We start from the raw sequence: 11,036 nt of genomic DNA on the forward strand, positions 1-11,036 counted from the left end.
GTGTCAACATAAACATCATGTAATTACTTTACTTTATTGCTAACCGTTAGCTGTAGTAGTAGAAGTAATAGTTGGTGAGACAACTTCATGAAGACACGATGATAGAGATCATGATGATGGAGATCATGGTGTCATGCCGGTGCCGATGATGATCATGGAGCCCCGAAGATGGAGATCAAGAGGAGCAAAGTGATGATGGCCATATCATGTCACTATTTAATTGCATGTGATGTTTATCATGTTTATGCATCTTATTTGCTTAGAACAATGGTAGTAAATAAGATGATCCCTCATTAAAATTTCAAGAAAGTGTTCCCCCTAACCATGCACCGTTGCGAAAGTTCATCGTTTCGAAGCACCACGTGATGATCGGGTGTGATAGATTCTTACGTTCGAATACAATAGGTGTTGACGAGCCTAGCATGTACAGACATGGCCTCGGAACACATGGAAAACACTTAGGTTGACTTGACGAGCCTAGCATGTACATACATGGCCTCAAAACACAAGAGACTGAAAGGTCGAGCATGAGTCGTATGGTAGATACGATCAACATGAAGATGTTCACCGATGTTGACTAGTCCGTCTCACGTGATGATCGGACACGGCCTAGTTGACTCGGATCATGTAATCACTTAGATGACTAGATGGATGTCTATCTGAGTGGGAGTTCATAAGATGAACTTAATTATCCTGAACATAGTCAAAAGGTCTTCGCAAATTATGTCATAGCTCGCGCTTTAGTTCTACTATTTAGATATGTTCCTAGAGAAAAATTAGTTGAAAGTTGATAGTAGCAATTATGCAGACAGTAGAAGGCTTATGTCCTTAATGCACCGCTCAGTGTGCTGAACCTCGAACGTCATCTGTGGATGTTGCGAACATCTGACATACACATTTTGATAACTACGTGATAGTTCAGTTAAACGGTTTAGAGTTGAGGCACCTAAGACATTTTGAAATGTCGTGAAACATATGAGATGTTTCGAGGGCTGAAATTGAGATTTCAGGCTCGTGCCCACGTCAAGAGGTATAAGACCTCCGATGATTTTCTTAGCCCACAAACTAAGGGAGAAAAGCTCAATGGTTGAGCTTGTGCTCAAGATTGTCTGAGTACAACAATCATTTGAATCGAGTGGGAGTTGATCTTCCAGATGAGATAGTGATGTTTCTCCGAAGTCATTACCACCAAGCTGCTAGAGCTTCGTGATGAACTATAATATATCAGGGACATATATGATAATCCTTGAGATATTCGCGATGTTTGACACCACTAAAGTAGAAATCAAGAAGGAGCATCAATTGTTGATGGTTGGTGAAACCACTAGTTTCAAAAAGGGATACTTCATGAAACGGCAAATCAGCTGCTGCTCTAGTGAAGAAACCCAAGGTTGAACCGAAACCTGAGACTAAGTGCTTCTGTAATAAGGGGAACAGCCACTAGAGCAGAATTACCCTAGATACTTGGTAGATAAGAAGGCTAGCAAGGTCGATAGAAGTATATTGGATATGCATTGTGTTGATGTGTACTTTACTAGTACTCCTAGTAGCACCATGGTATTAGATACCGGTTCGGTTGCTAAGTGTTAGTAAACTCGAAATAAAAGGCTACGGAGTAAACGGAGACTAGCTAAAGGTGAGCAGGCGATATGTGTTGGAAGTTTTTCCCAAGCTTGATGTGATCAAGCATCGCACGCTCCCTCTACCATCGATTGGTGTTTGCATTGAGCATAGACATGATTGGATTATTTCTATCGCAATACGGTTATTCATTTAAGGAGAATAATGGTTACTCTGTTTATTTGAATAATACCTTCAATGGTCTTGCACCCAAAAATGAATGGTTTATTGAATCTCGATCGTAGTGATACACATGTTCATGCCAAAAGATATAAGATAGTAATGATAGTACCACCTACTTGTGGCACTACCACGTAAGTCATAGCGGTATAAAACACATGAAGAAGCTCCATGTTGATGGATCTTTGGGCTTGCTCGTTTTTGAAAAGTTTGAGACATGCGAACCATGTCTATTGGTGTATATGCATGAAGAAACTCCATGCAAATGGACTGTTTGGACTCACTTGATTTTGAATCACTTGAGACATGCAAATCATACCACATGGGCAAGATGCCTGAAAGCCTCGTTTTCAGTAAAATGGAACTAGAAAGCAACTTGTTGGAAGTAATACATTTTGATGTGTGCAGTATAATGAGTGCTGAGGCGTGTAGTGGATATCATTATGTTCTTACTTCACAGATGATTTGAGTAGATACTGAGTATATTTACTTGATGAAACATAAGTCTAAATTATTGAAAGGTTCAAGTAATTTCAGAGTGAAGTTTAACATCGTCGTGACAAGAGGATAAAATGTCTATGATATGATCATAGAGATCAATATCTGAATTACGAGTTTGGCACAGAATTAAGACATTGTGGAAATTGTTTCACAACCCATACAGCCTGGAACACCATAGTGTGATGGTGTGTCCGAACATCATAACTGCACCCTATTGGATATGATGCATACCATGATGTCTCTTATCGAATTACCACGATAGTTTATGGGTTAGGCATTAGAGACAACCACATTCACTTTAAATAGGGCACCACGTAATTCCGATGAGATGACACCGTATGAACTATGGTTTAGAGAAACCTAAGCTGTCATTTCTTAAAAGTTTGGGGCTGCGACGCTTATGTGAAAAAGTTTCAGGCTGATAAGCTCGAACCCAAAGCGGATAAATGCATCTTCATAGGACACCCAAAACAGTTGGGTATACCTCCTATCTCAGATCCGAAAGCAATAAGGGATAGTTTCTAAAATCGGGTCCTTTCTCAAGGAAAAGTTTCTCTCGAAAGAATTGAGTGGGAGGATGGTGGAGACTTGATGAGGTTATTGAACCGTCTCTTCAACTAGTGTGTGGCAGAGCACATGAAGTTGTTCCTGTGGCACCTACACCAATTGAAGTGGAAGCTTATGATAGTGATCATGAAACTTCAGATCAAGTCACTAACAAACCGCGTGGGATGACAAGGATGCATACTACTTCAGAGTGGTACGTAATCCTGTCTTGGAAGTCATGTTGCTAGACAACAATGAACCTACGAGCTATGGAGAAGCGATGGTGGGACCGAATTCTGATAAATGGCTCGAGGCCATAAAATCCGAGAGAGGATCCATGTATGAAAACAAAGTGTAGACTTTGGCAGAACGGCTCGATGGTCGTAAGGCTGTTGAGTACAAATGGATTTTAAAAGGAAGATGGACAATGATGGTAAGTATCACCATTAAGAAAGCTCAACTTGTCGTTAAGATTTTTCCGACAAGTTCAAGGAGTTGACTATGATGAGACTTTCTCACTCATAGCGATGCTAAGAGTCTGTTGGAATTATATTAGCGATTACTGCATTACTTATGAAATCTTATAGATAGGATGTCAAAACATTGTTTCCTCGATGATTTTCTTGAGGAAAGGTTGTATGTGATACAACCGGAAGGTTTTGTCAATCCTGAAAGATGCTAAGAAGTATGCAAAGCTCCAGCAATCCTTCTAAGGACTGGAGTAAGCATCTCGGAGTTGGAATGTATGCTTTGATGAGATGATCAAAGATTTTGGGTGTATACAAAGTTTATGAGAAACTTGTTTTTCCAAAGAAGTGAGTGGGAGCGCTATAGAATTTCTGATGAATATATGTTGTTGACATATTGTTGATCAGAAATGACGTAGTATTTCTAGAAAGCATATAGGGTTATTTGGAAAGTGTTTTTCAATGGAAAGCCTGGATTAAGCTACTTGAACATTGAGCATCAAGATCTATAAGGATAGATCAAAACACTTAATGATATTTTCAAATGAGCACATACCTTGACATGATCTTGAAGGTGTTCAAGATGGATCAGTCAAAGAAGGAGTTCTTGCCTGAGTTTTAAGGTATGAAGTTAAGACTTAAAGCTCGACCACGACAGAAGAAAGAGAAAGGACGAATGTCGTCCCCTATGCTTTTGTCATAGGCTCTATACGGTATGCCATGCTGAGTACCGCACCTGATGTGTGCCTTGCCACATATCTGGCAAGAGGGTACAAAGGTAATCTAGGAGTAGATCACCAGATAGCGGTCTAAATTATCCTTAGAGGAATAAGGATATGTTTCTTGGTTATGGATGTGATAAAGAGTTCAACGTAAAGAGTTACATCGATGCAAGCTTAACACCTATCCGGATAGCTCCGAGTAGAGATACCGGATACGTATAATGGAATAGCTCCAAGTAGAACAGTTATTTGAAATGGCTCCAAATGTAGCGTAGTAGTTGCATCTACAAGATGACATAGAAATTTGCGAAGTACATACGGATCTGAATGTTGCAGACCCGTTGACTGAAACCTCTCTCACAAGCATAACATGATCAAACCCAGAACTCTTTGGGTGTTAGTCACATGGGGATGTGACCTTGAGTGTTAATCACATATCGATGTGAACTGGATTATTGACTCTAGTGCAAGTGAGAGACACTGTTGGAAATATGCCCTAGAGGCAATAATAAATTGATTATTATTATATTTCCTTGTTCATGATAATCGTTTATTATCCATGCTAGAATTGTATTGATAGGAAACTCAGATACATGTGTGGATACATAGACAACACCATGTCCCTAGTAAGCCTCTAGTTGACTAGCTCGTTGATCAATAGATGGTTAAGGTTTCCTGACCATGGACATTGGATGTCGTTGATAACGGGATCACATCATTAGGAGAATGATGTGATGGACAAGACCCAATCCTAAGCCTAGCACAAGATCGTGTAGTTCGTATGCTAAAGCTTTTCTAATGTCAAGTATCATTTCCTTGACCATGAGATTGTGCAACTCCGGATACCGTAGGAATACTTTGGGTGTGCCAAAGGTCACAACGTAACTGGGTGGCTATAAAGGTACACTACAGGTATCTCCGAAAGTGTCTGTTGGGTTGGCACGAATCGAGACTAGGATTTGTCACTCCGTGTGACGGAGAGGTATCTCTGGGCCCACTCGGTAGGACATCATCATAATGTGCACAATGTGATCAAGGAGTTGATCACGGGATGATGTGTTACGAAACGAGTAAAGAGACTTGCCGGTAACGAGATTGAACAAGGTATCGGGATACCGACGATCGAATCTCAGACAAGTATCGTACCGCTAGACAAAGGGAATTGTATACGGGATTGATCGAATCCTCAACATCGTGGTTCATCCGATGAGATCATCGTGGAACATGTAGGAACCAACATGGGTATCCAGATCCCGCTGTTGATTATTGACCGGAGAACGTCTCGGTCATGTCTGCATGGTTCCCGAACCTGTAGGGTCTACACACTTAAGGTTCGATGACGCTAGGGTTATAAGGAATAGATATATGTGGTTACCGAATGTTGTTAGGAGTCCCGAATGAGATCCCGGACATCACGAGGAGTTCCGGAATGGTCCGGAGGTAAATATTTATATATGGGAAGTCCTGTTTTGGTCACCGGAAAAGTTTCGGGTTTTACCGGTAGTGTACCGGGACCACCTGAGGGGTCCGGGGGTCCACCAAGTGGGGCCACCAGCCCCGGAGGGCTGCATGGGCCAAGTGTGGGAGGGGACCAGCCCCAGGTGGGCTGGTGCGCCCCCCCACCAAGGCCCAAGGTGCCTCCAAGAGGGAAGGGGGCAAACCCTAGGGCAGATGGGCCCTAAGGCCCACCCCAGGTGCGCCTCCCCTCTCCCCCTTGTGGTCGCCACCCAGATGGGATCTGGGGGCTGCCGCCACCCCTAGGGAGGGAACCCTAGGTGGGGGCACAGCCCCTCCCCTTCCCCTATATATACTTGAGGTATTGGAGGCTGCAAGACACACGAGTTCCTCTCCTTCTTGGCGCAGCCCTACCCCTCTCCCTCCTCGTCTCTTGCGGTGCTTGGCGAAGCCCTGCTGGAGTACCACGCTCCTCCACCACCACCACGCCATTGTGCTGCTGCTGGATGGAGTCTTCCTCAACCTCTCCCTCTCTCCTTGCTGGATCAAGGCATGGGAGACGTCATCGGGCTGTACGTGTGTTGAACGCGGAGGTGCCGTCCGTTCGGCACTAGGATCTCCGGTGATTTGGATCACGACGAGTACGACTCCTTCAACCCCGTTCTCTTGAACGCTTCTGCTTAGCGATCTACAATGGTATGTAGATGCACTCTCCTTCCCCTCGTTGCTGGTTTCTCCATAGATAGATCTTGGTGACACGTAGGAAAATTTTGAATTTCTGCTACGTTACCCAACAGATGCATGACAAAGGCAACAACACACGGAGACAAAAACCTGAACCCGAGGAAAATAAAATAACTTAGGCCGGAAACGGCAAGAGTTGGAGTACAGATAAGGTAAAGTACATCCGGGGTGTTACAACGGCTCGCCGGAACTGGCCCGCTGCATGACTCGCCCCCTACCCGTAGGTGGCGTCGGCTCTACGGTCTCGGCCTCCTCCTCCGATGACTCACCGGTCACATCTTCAACCAAATGAGCCTCGGTGCCGGCGCTGCTGACTCCCCCGGCGGCCGCCGCCCACCGGGCGAGCTCCTCCTCCTCCGTGACCGTCGCGGCCTTGTCCTCCACTCCGGCGGCGTTGCAGGCCTCCCTGGCAATTTGCGCCTCCCTCGCCCTGGTGGCGATGTAGTTCAGCTCCGCCTGGGAGGTGTCTTGGACAAGCAGCCGCTCGGCGTCGGCGTTGACATGCGCAACGTGCAGGGTGTCAAAGAACTGCTGCAGTTCAGCGTCCTCCGGCTCCTTCCATCTCAGGACGGGTCCGTGCGCGTTGCAGTTCGGCATCATGGCGATGATCTCGGACCGACGCGAGTTGTTGCACAACGAAACCACCCCCGTCGGCAGCTTGAACAGAGCCCCCTTGAGGACCCTGCCGGCCTTCGCCGCGGCCCTCGCAACCTTGATGGTCCGCTCGACCTCGCCGTCACGCCCCACGTTGAGCTGGAAGATCCGCTAGCAGAAATGGGCGTGCGCCATCACGGTGAACTTATGGTCGAGGCCGGGGCAGAGCCGCATGATGTTAGCGGGGTTCGTGAAGAGCCAGGCTGGCCTCCCCTTGTTATGCAAAGGAGCGATCCAGCGACGGATGAAGTCTGCCCCGATCATCTCAATGGTGAGACCGGCATGGGTAAGCCGGAGAATCCTGGTGGTGGCGACCGTGAGCTTTCCGACGTCGGCGTCGACGTCGCTACAATCGCTTCCGCGAACCGGCGGCGCCCGGCGAACTCTGCAGAACGCCGACAGGTCCTTCTCCTCGATCCAACACCACCGGCCCTGCCATTCTTCCCACCTCTCCTTCATGGCGCCGTCCGGGTACGCTCCCTTGGATTTTGGGATCCAGGCGATGCACCCCGAGATGGCACCTCCCGTTTGGATCTGAGGGAAGAAGTGATGGCGAAAGAGCGCCGTGTTGGGGTGCACCCCGGCAAAGCCTTCGCAGAGGTGCACGAAAAGGGCAATGCAGGCCACCGCATTCGGAGTAAAATCCAGGAGGTGGAGGCCGAAGGTGTGCATGATGTCGCTGAAGAAATCGGAGAAGGGAGGACAGAGCCCGCAAGAAAAGTAATCAACAACGAAGGGGCACCGATTTGGGGCAGCCTCGACGCAGTTGGCGGGGATGGCGCGCGTGGCCAGATGCCCCGAATTCTCTCCCCCCGTCTTCACTCCCCATAGGGCCTGAAGGACTCCCGAAGCTCAAACACGTCGACCGTCGAGGGGAAGAAGGCAGACTGCGTCCGCTGCACTGCCAGCGCACTCTCCGGCGGCTCCGCGGCTCCGGCGTCCTTGGCCACTCCGTCGCCCTTGGTGAACTTTGGCGCCATGGCGACTAGGGGAGGAAGGCAGGATAGAGGGCAGCGAAAGCGCAATGACGTCAAGCAGGGACGAAGCTTTAGGAAGAAGAGGAAGGCAGGCGGAGGTTTCCGATATTGGGGTTGCGCGGAGGGTAAAAGGAACATTGCGCCCGTGATTATCCCTTTTTATGGGGAAGCCGCGGGGCGCGCTGCCCATTTACTGCGACGTGACGCATGCGTCTGGAAACCATCCCCCGCATGCTGCCCATGTCACGCACACCTCTCCACGCCACGCCTCGCTTGCGGGTCGTGGGAGGCGGAGCGCGCGAAGAATCTTACCACAGTAAAAACCGCCCCACCTGCCCGCGCACTGTTTTGGGCCTGGCCCAACAATGTGTTGCTCTTATGTGTGGCCCAGGCCCGGGGGCTCCTGTCGGTGTACAAAAATAGGGGCACATCTTTGTACCCCTTTCCCTGTGCACGGGCAGTCAGAGCCGCGCCCAAGGCCACACCAAGCAGAACGAGGGAGGTGAGCCAAGTTAAGATCAAAGCCCAAGACAATCAAAGCAATGCCAAGGCCAAGACCACAAAGAGTAGAGGGACGAAGCAAGTTCCCCCGGCAAGACCCTTGCCAGGTGGCCTCAGTGGCCCCAGCAAGACTCTTGCTGGGGCAGCTCGCCCCCAACCAACGGAGCGAGCCACCCTTGAGCCCACGGCCCCCAGTGCCATCATTAGCATGGGGCTAGGACTCGGGAAGGCACCCCTGTGGTGGCATATAGATCTTTGTGAAGACATATTCAAGATCAGATCAGAAGACAACGATTCTCAGCAAGATCCTTGCCAAGGAAGTCCACCAGACCCACGGCAAGATCCTTCCCGGGGATGACAACACGCCACGGCGAGACCCTTTCCCGGCCACCCGGCAAGGCCCTCACCAAAGACGCTGGCAAGGCCACTATCGGTGTCAAAACTGGCGGATCTCGGGTAGGGGGTCCCGAACTGTGCGTCTAGGCCGGATGGTAACAGGAGGCAAGGGACACGAAGTTTTACCTAGATTCGGGCCCTCTTGATGGAGGTAAAACCCTACGTCCTGCTTGATTAATATTGATTATATGGGTAGTACAAGAGTAGATCTACCACGAGATTGGAGAGGCTAAACCCTAGAAGCTAGCCTATGGTATGATTGTTGTTCTATATGTTGTCCTACGGACTAAAACCCTCCGGTTTATATAGAGACCGGAGAGGGTTAGGGTTACACAAAGTCGGTTACAGTGGTAGGAGATCTACATATCCGTACCGCCAAGCTTGCCTTCCATGCCAAGGAAAGTCCCTTCCGGACACGGGATGAAGTCTTCAATCTTGTATCTTCATAGTCCAGGAGTCCAGCTAGAGGTATAGTCTGGCCATCCGGACACCCCCTAATCCAGGACTCCCTCAGTAGCCCCTGAACCGGGCTTCAATGACGACGAGTCTGGCGCGCAGATTGTCTTCGGCATTGCAAGGCGGGTTCCTCCTCTAAGTACTTCATAGAAGATTTTGAACACAAAGATAGTGTCCGGCTCTGCAAAATAAGTTTCCACATATGGCCATAGAGAGAATAATATTTACACAAATCTAATCTGCTGACGTATTCCGTAGTGCGACATCGCACCACGGCCAAGCCTTTATTCGTTTTATTATCCCACCTCAGCGCGTCATGCGAGGCGGTTTCCTTGGCACGTCTTGTTAAAGCAGAGATCGTGTCCCCTTATTCCGGGATCCTCATCAATACGGGCATGGGTAACCCAACCGCTTCTAGGACTCCTAGACTATAGGCAAGTCCAAACGGCCACGGAGAGGAAGCTTGGTATTCACCCTCTTTATAAAGGGACAAGGCTTTTATTTTTTCCCTCCCGTGCTCAATCGAATCCTTCCCCCACCTCAAGCTCAAACACCCAAAGTTCAGGTCAGGTGCTCCGAACCTTCAATCATGTCCGGATCTAGCCTTCAAGGCCAATGGGTGCCTTCTTCCGTCACAGAAGAAGACATCAAAAAGTTGAGGGAGGCCAGATATCTGACCGACGAGGTTGTGCATCGGCTGCCTGCCCGAGGGCAGGCCGTCCCCTCCCCCGAACCCAACGAGAGCGTCATGTTCGTCTCCCACTTCCTCCGAGGTCTAGGCCTTGCTCTGGATCCTTTCGTCAGGGGTTTGATGTTTTATTACGGGCTAGACTTCCATGATCTAGCTCCGGACTCCTTTCTTCATATCACGACATTTATTGTCGTGTGTGAGGCCTTCCTCCGGGTTACCCCTCAGTTTGGCTTGTGGCTCAAGACCTTTGAAGTAAAGCCGAAGATGATCGAGGGGCAACATGCAGCGTGTGGAGGTGCATCAATATGCAAGATGATGGGAGCTCCATGGCCCAAAGGTTCCATTCCAGAGGTGTCTGAATTGTGGCAACAGGAGTGGTTCTACATCACGGCTCCTAGAAGTGCCAAGTGGGCGGCCGCCCCTGTTTTCCGCTCGGGCCCTCCACCACAACTGATGTCATGGATCAGCAGAGGTCTGAGCTGGGGTCCAGCCAAGGACGTGCCTATAATGCAAAGCCGCATTCGAGATCTCTTCAATGGAGATTTTAGTTTGGTTGCGGTAATACAAGTTATGCTGGTTCGTTAAGTCCAGCCTTGCAAATGCTAGCCCCTTCGCTTGTGGGAGTTCAATCACGAGGGACCGCGTGTCATCCAAAATTTCCTTGGCCTAACGCATGAGGAGATGTACAAGTCATTCTTCGGACCTCAAGTAGAGTGTCCGGAAATCACTGAGGACGTGAGCCTGAGCAGTAACTGCACCGCCGAACAGGTAAGGAATCTTTCGGCCGAACATACTATCTCTCATTTGTTATGAAGTTATTTCTGAGAGTTCTCTTTTTGACCAGGACTGGCTAAAAAATGTGAAGTTGATTCGGTGTTTGGCCCCCCTCCCTGAGGGTTTGGACAATCCGGTATTGGAAAAGATGCTCCAGGTCTCACCCTACCCGGAGCCCTTGAAGGAAGATACTGGGAAGGATAATACAGGCGGATGCGGGCCCCCAACGTTGCCCATTCTAACCAAGGGAGCGAGCGTCTCCATGAAGGAAGACGACCGGAGGAGGAAAAGGACTGCACCCGGGGATTCGGAAGCCGAAGCTCCCAAACAGGAGAAGAAGTCTCCCACAGAG

The sequence above is a fragment of the Triticum urartu genome, chromosome 3, assembly GCF_003073215.2.
Source record: "Triticum urartu cultivar G1812 chromosome 3, Tu2.1, whole genome shotgun sequence".
In the NCBI taxonomy this organism is placed as follows: domain Eukaryota; kingdom Viridiplantae; phylum Streptophyta; class Magnoliopsida; order Poales; family Poaceae; genus Triticum; species Triticum urartu.